The 10,804-nt window shown below is 42.8% G+C and overlaps 1 non-coding gene across 1 annotated transcript; it reads right to left on the reverse strand.

The window, feature by feature from the left end:
* Window positions 1-8,788: 8,788 nt before the first annotated feature.
* Window positions 8,789-9,009, reverse strand: LOC118584968. Its single transcript, XR_004945125.1, has one exon. It is a non-coding gene; the product is annotated as a small nucleolar RNA U3 (small nucleolar RNA).
* Window positions 9,010-10,804: the final 1,795 nt, after the last annotated feature.

Consider the following 10,804-nt stretch of genomic DNA (forward strand, 5'->3'; position numbering starts at 1 on the left):
TGACAAGTTTCTTCAGGGCAGGGGTTCTGGAAAAGACAGGCCAAATGACTTCCAAATGGATGGAGGTATCAATGAGGCTGGATATCAAAGTTGAGAAGCAGTCTATCCCTATAGTTGCCTGCCCATGTGACCACATAATGCTGAGACTATGTTAACAGCTTCATGACTGTCCTGATAGGGCAGTAATGATACATGTGCCAGAGCCCCCCGCCCCAATCTCATATATGGGCTAGAGTCCAGAGTGGCCTCAGACTCTTAGCTATGTAGCTGAGGATGAGCCTGAACTGCTGAACATCCTGCTTCTGCTTCTCTTGTGCTGGAACTGTAGCCATAGGCCCTCACACCCAGTATATGCAGCGCTGGGGACCAAACTCAGGGCTTCATGCACACTAGGCCAGCACTCTACTAACTGAGCTATGTTTCTGCTTTACTCCTGTATCTCTTTTTGGAATGCACAGTTTGAAAAACACTGTTTGCCAATTAATTTTTAAAATGTATTTATTCTTCAAGAGTTTCATACATGTGCACAATGTAATATAATTCAATTACTGACATGTTCTCCCTCCAGTTCCCCTTAGGCCCCTTCAATGTATCTCCCCTGCAACATCATGCTTTCTTCTTTATTTTAAAAGTATCTCATTGTGTACAATTAGTGCTGTCCTTAGGCTTATGGGTGTGAGATCATTCCCTGACGCTTGGTAGTGGCCATATCCTAAAGAAAAATTACTGTCCTTTGCATAGCCTCCATCAGCTGCCAATCAACCCTTGGATAGGGGTGTGGTCTCATGAACCCCCCTCACATCCATACTGGAACTTTGACTGGCTTGGTTTTGTGCAGTCATGTGTAGGTAACCACAGGTACTGTGAGTTCATGAGAGAAGCAGCCACAACACACTCATGAAACAGGAATTCACATCACTCTTCGTCACTCTTTGGTTCTTACATTCTTTCTAACATTCCTCCTCCATGATGCTCCATGGGCCCGGGGGTTGGGGTTGGGGGTGGAGGTGGGGTTAATGTGGGTGTTTCATTTAGGGCTGAGCACTCATGATCTCTTTTCTTATTGATTTGACTAAATTAGACTCTGCATTACCTCTGCAGAAAGAAGTCTCTCTGGCTAAGGTTGAGAGCCACCTAGGTATTCTTCCCACCCTCTGGGACTTAGAAGGGGAGGCACGAATGTCCTGTTAGGGGTGAGCACTCCTCCATTACTTATTCTTATTATCTTGGAGAGTCATGAATCTCTGATTTCACCTACTTTCGCTGAGAAGTTTTCTGATTAAGAATGAGAGTAGCATTTGTGTATGGGTAAAGTAGAAATATTTATAAGGCAGCTTGGTGCTAGCTATGGTTTTGTTTAGCTAAATGACAATAGCAAGTTTGCTGGGTCTCTTACCTTCTCAGTCAGACGTTTTAAGCCAGGTTTATAGTACCAAAAATGGTATCCCTCTTAGTAGGCCTCAAGTGTTTTGTTATGTTTTCTTTTTTATTTTATTTTATTATTTTTTTTAGGTTATTGTGAAGGACAGAGTTTTATTTCTTTGTCAGTGTGCATGTCATTGGTATATAGGAAAACTACTGATTTTTAAAACGGACTCTGAGAACTTCATACATAGGTGGATTTTGATGGCACTGACCCACAACTCCCCCCTCGATGCCTCCCCAGACTCCTCCCCCAAGCACCCTTCTCATGTCCCCTTTTCATAGCCCAGCGAGACCTATCAGTGACATTACAGCGTGCATGGGTGCAGGGCCATCCACTGGATCCTGGACCACCTTCAACGGCCATTTCTTTAAAGAAAACTGATCTCCCCGTGCCAGCAGAGCTACTGATTCAGTATGCTGATTTTGTAACCTGCTGCTTTCCTGAAAGTGCGTACCACGTCGAAGTTTTTAGCGGAGTCTCTTATGTATAGAATATGCCGTCTGCAGGTCCTTTGGCTTCTTCCTTCCTGTGTGTGACCCTCTTACTTCCTTCTCTTGTCTTACTACTTTGGTAACAACCGCAGGTACTTTATTGGAAAGGAGTGGGAAGCATGGACTGCCTTGTCTTGCTCCTGATGTCAGTGCGAATGCATTGAGTTCTTCATTTAGGATGATGTTGGCTCTAAGTTTCTCATATATAGCTTTTATTATGCTGAGATAGTTCCCCTCTGGCCGTATTCTCTTTATTAAATTCTATTCTCATGTTCTATATCGTCTTTTTTAAAATTACATTCTGTTACTTTATTGTGCTTTCCTGGCTTTAACCAGTTAATTCATTCCTCTACTTTTCAAGTTGGTTCAGATGTTGAGTCTTTGTCTCCTTTGAATGCCTTTTGAACAGGTTTGGGATCGTCCCTTTTAAACTCTGTGTCCTGCGTTTTGTCGAGTTGTTCTCGTTAGAGATTATCACTATGCAGTTGGTGTTCTGTGGGGGACACATTATTTTAGATTTTCATATTTCTTGTGTTCTTACAATGGGACCTGGGCATCAAGAGTATCTTTTAATATGAGTTTTGAGAATATAACACAGGCCACATGTGCTCCTTTGTGGCCTTTTGCAGTAGCTGGGAGGTCCTGGTTGTGTGACAGGTGGGGCGATTGGGATTTTGAAGCAGGGAGCGACAGACAGAAGCATATGTTCCTAGATGGTTGATGAGGGAGGCTATGGGGAATCTCCAGGAGAGAGAGGCCAGGAGGAGGCAGAAGGTTGCAACCTGGGTCTTTGGGACACATGAGACAGCTGGAGGGTCCCTGGAAGGCAGGAGACAGGTAATTGCAGAGGCAAACATGAGAAGGGGCCAGGAGAAGAAGTGGTAGAGGTGTCAGACTGGTAGTGGCAGGCTTTGGGATGCTCCAAGTTGAGATGGCTAGGAAGAGGTGACTCACCTTGCTATCTGTGCCTCTAGGCCATGTTAGGCAGCTGGGGGATTCCTGTCAAACACTTGGTGAGACTGTGTGGAGTCCCTAGTGGAGAGACATGAAGAAGAGGAGGAACATCTATGCTACCTGGGTCTCCAGGCTAGGAGGATTAGCTCCATATGCCAATTTTTGTGTGTCTCTCTAGAGGTACATTGCTCAATAGCAAGCATGTCTTGATCATAGTTTCACTTAATTAAATAGTATGTTGTAATGAAGTAACTAATGCCTGAATACCTCAACAGACCAGTGGAATGTGTTTCAGAATCATTAGGAAGGCCCTCATTCTCTTCCTTTCTCTCCCTCCACTCCTCCTCACTTCCTCCCTCCCTCCCTTCTTTTTGCCTTCTTCCCTTCTTTTCTCTCCCTCTCTCCTTCCCTCCCTCCTTCTCTTCCTCCTTCCCTCCCTCCCTCCTCTCTCTCCCTACCTGTTTCCCTCCCCTTCATCCTCACTAAATTATTTTGGTGCCTGGCAATGAGTAAGTAGGCCATTAATAAATATTTATTGGCTGAAAAATAAGTGAATGGATGCTGTCACCTTAGCTCTGAGCAGCTCACATACATTAGTCTAGGGCAGACACGTCCTAGGCTGCCTTGTTACAAGGCATTTGAAAAGAGTGAAGTGCCAGTCAAAGACCGGCCTCTAGCTCAGCTGCTTGAGCAGGTAGCACCACCCTCTCCTCTCCCTACCTTCGATTTATTTTATTTTGCTTATGTTTTTATTCTTCTATCCTGCTGAAGGCTCGTGGCCACTCTTCACAGAGAGGAGGTGTTTCTGACGTCACTTTCCTTCCCCACTCTTTGAGTTGTCCTCATAAAGAAGCTTGGGAGTCAAAGAGGTCAACTGTCTTTTCCCAGATTCACACAGTGCCCTGGATGACACAGGGCTAGGCTCTCAGCCAGAGGAGCTGGTGTCACCCAGACAGTCTGTGCCCTGGATAAAGCCAGGGTTTACAAGGATCCTGCTCCAGGGCTGTAGCAATGCTGCAAAAGTGTACTCATATGACCATCCAAGTTTTACCTTAGAGCCGTGGTCAGTCAGGGAACACTATTTTATTGGGCTGATACAAGCACTCTGAGAACATTTAAGGCTGTGATGTTCAGCTGACTGTATTCATAGTAAATGCATTCCCATCTCCTAATAGTTCCACTAACAATGGAGTCTCAGTTCACAATGAGTTCATAAGGATATAACTGTATCATGAATTGAGGAGCCTCTGTGGATCCTTCACTGGCTAAATTTCATGGTTACTATAATATTGCCCAACACCTTCATTAGAGCCTATGAGAGATTCCAAATCAGGGCACTGAAAATCTAAGTAGAGAGTTGCCACCTGTATGCACTGTAAGATAATCAACACTGTCTTTTGAGGCTATAAAAATTTGGGGTCATTTGTTACATATCCATAGGTAGTTAAGAGCACACAAGGTCAAAGAGAATATTCATTTAGTAAGTATGGGATGTGTGGGGACTGTCTGACCCATAGTTATCCTCTCAGGTCACAGCAGCTTAGATATAAAATGTCCCTACATGTTAATGTGTTTGACTTGTGAATCTCGGGATTGGGCCTTGAGGTTTATAGCTCAGTCTTCACTGTCTGTCCTTAGCTTCCTGATCCCATCAGATGTGAGCAAGTGGCTGTTGTGAGCTCATTTCACCATGAAGCTGCCGGACATCCTGTCTTCCCTACCATGGTGGACCCTAATCATCAAACCATGACCTCAGTTCTCCATGGACCTGCCTGCTCTCCTGCCTTCTCTACCATGGCAGACCCTAACCATTTAACCATGAGCTCAAACAAACCTCCTCACTACTAAAAACTGTTTTTCCTCAGGCCATTTGCTCACAGTGATGAGAAAATGTTGCTGTGACTATTTAGCTAGGTGATTTGTAAGCCTTTGGAACTGCTCTGCAGAACCGATGTGGAGAGCCTTCGTACTGTGAGCTGGAGAAGTCCTAAAAGTGCTCTAGGTAGAGTTCAGTGTGCTATCTGGTAGGGATGTGCAAGACCAAAATGTCAAAAGAAATGCAGACAGCAGAGACCATGCTCATGAGGTATTGAGGTTTCAGAGCTGAAGCAGGATGCTGTTAGGAACTAGGTTAGAGCCCACCCACACTATATCCTGGCAAAGAATCTGGCCATACTCTGCCTATGCCCCCAAAACTCAAAGGCAGCGAACTTTAAAAGTAATTGAAAATTACAAGATTTGTATGACAGAGGATGTTTTAAAAACTGTATCATCTAGGTGATGGCATGGTTATTGCTCGCTGGAGTTTGATGAGGGAAGGAACATGAGTCCAGTTCAATTGTGGGCCAACTGTGCAGTTTGGTGAGGAAAGTGGCCATGAACTGGGTAAAACTCAGGACACAGTAGGAACAGGCAAAATGATTGTAGTTGTTGAGGAGATTTGTGTCATTAAGGAGAAACCCCTGACTTGTACTAAAATAGGATTCTTATCTAGGTCTCAGAATGAAAGTCAGGGCAGCTTCTAGAGTGTTGGCTGAGCCCTGTTCTAAGATCTCTGTGAATATTGCAGAAGACACCTGGTAACATTATCTTCAGGCTGGAGGATGCTGACATGGTCATGCATGTCTGCACCTCAGACTTACACGTGTGACTGTTGACACAATTCAATTCCTTGAAGGACCAAGGACTCAGTGCCTTGATGGTGGTCAGCTGAAAGCCACCTGGGGCCTGCCACAGAGGCCTCTCTGATATGGCATCTGGCTTCCAGAGAGTGAGTCAGTGACAGAGGGGGAAATCAGGGTTTTCATTCCTTCTATCTCAGAAGTAAAAAGGAATCAACTTTGGTTTGTTCTTTTCTGGGTTTTCTCTTGATCTGTGGCTTATTTTAACATTTTTACTTTTAATTTTAAATCTTTAATTGGGGTGAACAAAACAAACACAATTTCTATTCTAAGCATTTTTTCAAATTTTTTTAGATTTATTTATTATTTTATGCTTATGAGTAAGTTTTGCCTATATGTATGATGCATGTCTGTGTACCACATGCATCCCTACTGCCCTGGGAGATCAGAAGAGAGCATCAGATGTCCTGGGACTGGAGTTGTAGATGGTCGTGAGCTACCCAGTGGATGCTGGAAGTGGAACCTGGGTCCTCTGGAAGAACAACAAATACTCTTAACCACTGAGTCAACTCTCCAGCCCTATGCCAAGCATTCTTAAGAGGACAGTTCAGAGGTATTAAGGACATTCAGGCAACAACTCTTACTTCCACATTGCCCCGCCCCTAGAACGCACCTTTGTGTAGACTGCTGCTGAACTACTGTATAGTCTATTTGAGAACTCCAGGGACGCCCGTCATCCACACCACAGCGTTTATAGCTTTGTTACATCTCAGCATTCACTGCTGCTACACCATGTGCCAAAATGTCCTTCCTCTTTGAGTCTCAATGATAACAATACCACTTCATGTGTATACTCTATTTTGTTTATATGACACTTCTATTGTTTCTACCTTTTGCTTATAATGAGTAAAACACATTAGGAATATGAGTGCTGAACAAGAATAGGCAAACATTTCTTTGGAATACTTGCAGGTTTGTTTTGAGGTATAGGGGAAGTAGTCTATAACCAGAAATGGAATTTCTGAGTCACTTAGTGACTCTGTTTGAATTTAGCTGCTACTCTGTATTCACAGCATCGACATCATTTCTCATTGCCATGAACAATGGAAGAAGGCTCTTAACTTCTCCATCCTCACCAAGCTTGCTGTCCTTGTGCTGGGCATCCTAGTAGGCATGAAGCTCATCTCACCGTGGCTTTGATTGACATTTCTCTAGATGCTGGGCCTCTTGTCATGAGATTTACCCTTCTTCTGTCGCTCTTAGAGAAATACTGGTTGAGTTACTTTGGATTCAACTTATTAATTTGTTGTGTATATTGGGCTCAGGAATTTAAAAGCACATTTCTAATATCAATCCCTCTTTAGATATATGATTTGTGTTTCTCTCGCTCTATAACCCTCATTGTGTTTATTGTATTGTTTGCCCAACTGTTTCAAACTTTCACATAGTACAACTTATTTATCTTTACTGTTTTAGTTTGTGTTTTTAATTGCTGTGAAGAGACACCATGACCATGGCAACTCTATATAAAGGCAAACATTTCATTGGGGTGGCTCATTTACAGTTCAGAGGTTCAGTCCATTATTATCATGGCAGGGAGCATGGCAGCATGCAGGCAGACATGGTGCTGGAGCTGAGAGTGCTACATCTTACAGGCAACAGGAAGTCAACTGACTGTCACACTGAGTGAAGCTTGAAAAAAAGACCTCAAAGCCCACCCCCACAGTGACACACTTCCTCCAACAAGGCCACACCTTCTAATAGTGCCACTCCCTTTGGGGTCCATTTTCTTTCAAACCACCACATTTACCTTTATTACCTGTGGTTTTGGGGTTATAGCCAAGAAATCTTGGCTGGATACAGTGCTTTAGGATCTCCTCCTGTTTTCTTCCAGGAGTTGCACACTTTGGGGCTATACCTTTGTCTTTGATCTGTTGTAAGTTGTTTGTTGTCTTGTGTATAGAGATACGTTTTTTTCAACAGAATGTACTGAAAATACTGTCTTTTCCCTCTTGCACGGTCTTGCTGAGAAGGCACCAAAGACTTTCTTCCTACCTCTCACCTATCCCATCCGTCTCTGTAGCTCTCTTTGAGTACATGACAGACTTTGGTAGGTTTGTAATATGTTTTGAAATCAAGGGATGTGAGACTCTCAACTTTGTTCTTAGTTTTCAAAATAATTTTGGCTAGTTGGGTCCATGGTGACTTTTTTTTTCCCCCAAAACTGACAGAATTTTTATGGGAATTACATTGAATTTGATAGAATGTATGAGTTATTTGTGTTGTATTGACATATTAGTAACACCACATCTAATCCATGATTATTGGTTGTTTATTTCTATTTATTGGTGTTCTTGGGTTTTTTTTCAGTATTGTTCTTGAATTTTCAGTATTTTAGCTCCTTAGGTATTTTCCCTCTAAATGTCTTATCTTTACAGATGCTGCTATACATGGAACTGTTTTCTTAATGTAGGCTTTGGTTTGGTTAGTGTTTGTGTATAGAACACAGTTGGTATCAATGTGCTGATCTGGTATCCCACAACATCACTGAATTAATTTATGACTTCCATAAGCTTGTTAACACCATGTCTCCATTGGACAGGTATAGCTGGATTTTCTTTCTTTTGGGACCGCCACTCCCCAAATAAAGACATGGAGACTTACTATTAATTATGAAAGCTTGGCTGTGGTGGTATTGTGTTTCCCAAAATATTGTGTACCCTAATAAACTTATCTGGGGTTAGAGACAGAACAGCCACAATATTAAAAATAGAGGATAGTCAGTGGTAGCACATGCCTTTAATCCTAGCATTCCAGAGGCAGAAATCCATCTGTTCAAGGATACAGCCAAGCATGGTGACTCACGCCTTTAATCCCAGGGAGTGATGGTAGAAAGCAGAAAGGTATATAAGATGTGAGGGCCAGAAACTAGAAGCATTTGGCTGGTTAAGCTTTCAGGCTTCTAGCAGCAGTTCAGCTGAGATCCATTCGGATGAGGAATCAGAGGCTTCTAGCCTGAGGAAACAGGATCAGCTGAGGAATTGGTGAGGTGAGGTAGATGTGGCTTGTTTTGCTTCTCTGATCTTCCAGCATTCCCCCAATACCTGGCTCTGGGTTTGTTTTTACAAATAAGAACTGTTAAGATTTGTGCTACACTTGGCCTTTAGCTTAGGCTTGTTCCAAACTAGCTCTTATAACTTAAATTACCCTGCTTCTATTAATCTCCATTCTGCCACGTGATGGGTTTTTTTTTTTTTTACCTCTGCTCCATTCTGTATGTCTGTCTTTTTGTTTTTCCCACTCAGACTGTGTTCCCTCCCTCTCGCTCTCCCAAAGGAAGAGAAGACCTATCATCATCAATGGCTGGAGGCAGCTGTAGAAAAGCAGCACCTAGAGCCGGCTTCACGCTCAGGAGGGAAGGCTATGTCTCATCTTCGTGGTCTCCCCAGTGCTCTACACAGTCAGAGAAACCTCTCTAGTAACAAACTACAGAAATGATCCCTGAAAGTAAAGTCTTCATTCTGACTTTCTCATTCACCCAGATTCATCCTGAGTTCCTCTCTCTGCCCAGAAGTCCCTCCTAACCTCTCCTCCCCCAGCTATTGGCCATTCAGCTTTTTACTAAACCAATCAGGTGCAATAGACAGGCAAAGTAAAACAGCAACACATCTTTACACGGTTTGCCTAAGTATCCTGTATCAGCGGGAACAGCATTTTGCTTGCTGCTTGTTTCCGTTTCTCGCCTGATTGCTGCATCTGGGACTTCCTGTACTATCCTGATTGCTGCATCTGGGACTTCCTATACTATCCTGAACAGAGAAGGCAGATGTGGGCATCCTGACTTTCCCTCTCTTCAAAGGAAGGCTTTTATCCTTTCACCTCTGAGCACCATCTTACCCAGGACTTTTTATCCCTGTAATTTATTGAGGTAGTTTGCTCGTATTGCAAGCTTCTTCTATACTTCTCCCTCATGAAATCCATGTTAAATTTTGTTGCTGAAGATCTCTGCATTGATATTTGTCAGGGAAATTAGTCTGTAGTTTTTTTTTTTCCTATTAGTGTCTTTGTCTGGTTTTGATATCAGCAAAAATGCTAGCCTTCTAAAAAGAGAATGAAAAATTCTGTTCTTTTCCATTTTTGGAAGTTTGAGGAGGATGGACATTACTTTTTCTTTTAGTGTTTGATAGTGTTAGTGGGCATGACAACCTGTGTTTTTCTTTGTTGGGAGGCTCTTCCTGACTCTATCTTCTCTCACATTAGCTTTGCTGTATTCACTGGGATCTGCAAGGACTTCCAGGATGAGGGGGACCAGGAGCACCCTAGATGACTGCTAGTTCAGTCTTTTACTGCCGGCTGTCTGTCTACCTGCAAGACTCCCGAAAGTTGCTGACATCCTTCTTCCGGTTCTAGGTAATATTATATCCTTCTGGGGTCTTTGATGTAGTTGAAGCCAGATAGTTACAATTTTCCTTAGTTATGATAAAAGATAAGTTAGATATTAAACCTCAGACTCATAAATATAAGATAGATAGTATATCTTCTTTAATTTTGCCAAATACTAATAGACTAGATATTGTAACTGTAATTCTTGCTTGATAATTGTTTTGTTGTCTGTAATTTTACTATATGAAAGTTAACCTTCCTTTAAAAAAAAGAAAAGAGGAAGTGCTATGGATATCGCTCTGTATAAATAAAACACTATTTGGCAAGTAGCCAGGCAGGAAGTATAGGCGGGACAAGCAGAGAAGAGAATTCTGAAAAGTGAAGGCCTGGGAGAGGAGACTGGCCAGCCGCCACCACGAGAAGTGAGATGTAAGGTACAGGTAAGCCACGAGCCATGTGGCAAAGCATAGATTAGTAAAAATGGGCCGAATATAAGAGTAAGAGCTAGACAATGGCAGGCCTGAGCTAATGGCATAAGTGTCTGTGTGTTCATTTTATAAGTGGGCTACTGGACTGCTGGGGCTTAGTGGGACCTGGAGAAAAGCTCTCCAGCTACAGTCCAACCTCAAGTGTGACTCACACCTTACTCTAACATAGTTGTTACATCATTTGATATTTGACTAATTTGTTCACTTCAATATCAATTGTTTATGAACATTCATTAAGTCCCAGAATCCCCTTCTCTCCCATCCTTTCAACTCCTTCCTTTTTAGACAGACTTGGGTCCCTGTTGCTGTTTGAGCCAGCCTAGGGCGATTAACACAGTTCTATGAGCCACAGGCTTATTTTATTTCCTATAACCAGTGAAAAGGAAAGAACAGAACAAGTGTGAAGAAGGTTAGCCTAGTTCTATGAGCAGTTACTGCACC

Source organism: Onychomys torridus, chromosome 5 (genome assembly GCF_903995425.1).
Source record: "Onychomys torridus chromosome 5, mOncTor1.1, whole genome shotgun sequence".
NCBI classification, from domain to species: Eukaryota; Metazoa; Chordata; class Mammalia; order Rodentia; family Cricetidae; genus Onychomys; species Onychomys torridus.